The sequence below is a fragment of the Procambarus clarkii genome, chromosome 46, assembly GCF_040958095.1.
Source record: "Procambarus clarkii isolate CNS0578487 chromosome 46, FALCON_Pclarkii_2.0, whole genome shotgun sequence".
In the NCBI taxonomy this organism is placed as follows: Eukaryota; Metazoa; Arthropoda; class Malacostraca; order Decapoda; family Cambaridae; genus Procambarus; species Procambarus clarkii.
The window spans coordinates 32,076,104-32,078,839 of record NC_091195.1 but is presented as its reverse complement, the minus strand read 5'-3'; the positions used below and the strand labels follow the sequence as shown (position 1 = coordinate 32,078,839).

The 2,736-nt window shown below is 37.0% G+C and overlaps 1 long non-coding RNA gene across 1 annotated transcript in view; it reads right to left on the bottom strand.

Moving 5' to 3' along the window:
* Positions 1–620, bottom strand: part of LOC138350526 (uncharacterized) — a 7,913-nt gene extending 7,293 nt beyond the window's left edge. The window contains exon 1 of the long non-coding RNA XR_011222156.1: positions 522–620. This is a non-coding gene — a long non-coding RNA (uncharacterized lncRNA). The remainder of the gene's footprint in view (positions 1–521) is intronic.
* Positions 621–2,736: the final 2,116 nt, after the last annotated feature.

Genomic DNA, 2,736 nt, shown 5'->3' with positions numbered 1-2,736 from the left:
ATAGGCTTGGCTACGGTAGGCTAGGAAGAGGTAAACTAGGATAAGCAAGGCTGTGCAAGCACTATGCACAGCTAGAATGAACTATGCTAAGATGGTTTAAGCTGGGCTAGGTTAGGATAAGCTGAGTCATGCAGGGCCCCGATTGACCAGTGGAGTCTAATAGTCTAACCTTCTAGCTAGTTTGCTGACCTAAGAGTGTAAATGCCTAGCCCCTAACCTGAGATATATACAAGAGTTGTTACATTCTTGTACAGCCACTAGTACGAGTAGCGTTTCGGGCAGGTCCCTGGAATACGATCCCCGCCGCGAAGAATCGTTTTTTCATCCAAGTACACATTTTACTGTTGCGTTAAACAGAGGCTACAGTTTAGGATTTGCGCCCAGTAAATCCTCCCCGGCCAGGATACGAACCCATGACATAGCGCTCGCGGAACGCCAGGCGAGTGTCCTACCACTACACCACCTGCTGCAATATTATTATAAAAGAAATATTACTTATTATAATCGTAAATACTAAATACCTGTTGTGTTGATTTAGGGGCGACGACAATCGTGGGATCGGATGCGAGCCACAGGTGGCCTACACCATGCTTTCTAAGGCGTCCCTCTCATAACAAAAACAAATCCGTGCATTCATACACAAACAGAGATCCCGTGGTTATGCGAATACTTGCAATTCTTTTACTTAAAATAATAACAATTAGATTAATAATAATTAACATAATTTTTACTCAAGATTCACAAACATCATTAATACTATTTTAAAAAAAAATTTATAAGACATCTAAAAACAGATATACAGACTTTGTGTGATATTTATTTCAACATTATATATTAATAGAATGTTGTAACTATTATTTTTAAATATTAGGTAGTTTCCAGCTACGTATATCGCATATAAACGTTGCAAAAAGATTTTAGACTGAATTAACACATTACACATTTATGGAGTAATTAACAACAAAACAATCTTTATTTTCATTGCAGAACATATATCAGAGCATACTAGTGACTCATACATTTAAAATAGTGTGATTTTTAAACAATTCGGTTGTAAACCCGCAGAACGGCCTACCCGCCAAAGACGTAACATAAGAAATGGTATATAATTCATTATTTTAAATTACATATATAATCATTAATAATATTCGGCAGCTATCGAGGTTCTCCATAGGTAAATTCCTGTACTCTAACAAGATGCTACTTGCTGTTTAGCTGTTTAAATTCTTGGAAAATTGTAATGACCAGCGACATAAAATATAACAATGAAATAATAGCAGGTAACTGTAGGTGAACGAAAAATTAAATTCCAAATTGATTAGATGTTTTTCTAAATATAAAGATCGACCTGAAGGAATTTTGTGAATTATGGACTAATTAAACAAAAAAATAGGTAATTTTACTTGAAGAACAGATACCAGAGAATAGTTAGTGAGTACATTTATATTGTATAATGGGAGAAAGCCCCTGGTAGCCGCGAATTAAAATAACCACCTACATTAATTGATAACTAGGAAATAGTATCTGGAAACTTTATCTGAACGAAAACACAATACCAATTTGTTTAGATGTTTTTCTTAATATAAAGATCAACAGTAAGGAATCTTATTCATTATGGACAAATTAACAAAAATAAACGATAATTTTCATTGAGGACCATATATTAGAGCATACTTAGTCACTTATATATTAAAAGTATTGTGTATTTTGAACCATTGGGGTTGTAAACAAACAGAACGGCCTACCCGAAAAGTCGTAACATAAAATGTTGCATATGTTTGCTAATTTATTATTTGATAAATGATTATTATTAATTTACGACAACTATAGAGGTTTCCCATTAGTTAAATTACTGTAGTCTTACTAAATGCTACTACAAAACATATATAAATCCTGGGAAAGTCACAATGACCAGCGACATTAAAGCATAGAGGGTTAAATAGTAACAGGCAACTGTCGGCGAACGAAAAATTCATTTCCAAATTTATTAGATGTTTTCCTAAATATAAAGATCGATAGGCTGGAATTTTCTGGATTATGGCCTAATTAAGGCAAAAATATATATATTTTTACTTGAAGAACAAATATCAGAGCATAGTCAGTGAGTTATAGAATAATAAGAGTGTGGTATTTCATTGTATAACAAGAGATAGTCCATGGAAGCGAAAATAGACGTAGTTTTACACAAAATAACGTCCAAAAACAGCCGTAGAGTCAAACGGCAAATGTTGACGTTCTTTTTAAGAGGACAGGTTGCATCGTCATGGACAAACCCCAGGTGTGTAACTCTGTGCCAATAAATCCTATTCTAGAGTATGTTCCAGCAGAGGTTCAAGAGAGTGATGAAGTTTCTCCTCCGGTTCTCGTGACCACCCGTGCACAAGCCGCACGTCCACAGCCAGCTGACTCCACTGCTACCGCTGTCCCTCAAGACCCTCAGAAACTACCCCCGCATCTGACCAAGTTGGAGTTCCGTAAGTTGCAGAGGGAAGATCTTACTTTAACACCATTGTTTTTCCAGGCTGAGACTCAACCCGACAGTATTCCTGGGTTCTTCCTAGAGAACGACTTACTCTACCGCAGATATAGACCCAGTAAACTGAAGGAGGAGGACGATTGGGCCAACATCGAACAACTTGTGATTCCCACCAGCCTGCGGCCCACTATTCTACACCTGGCCCACGGAGCATTCTCCCACTACGGCTTCAACAAGACTTACCATGGGATTCGTCAAGA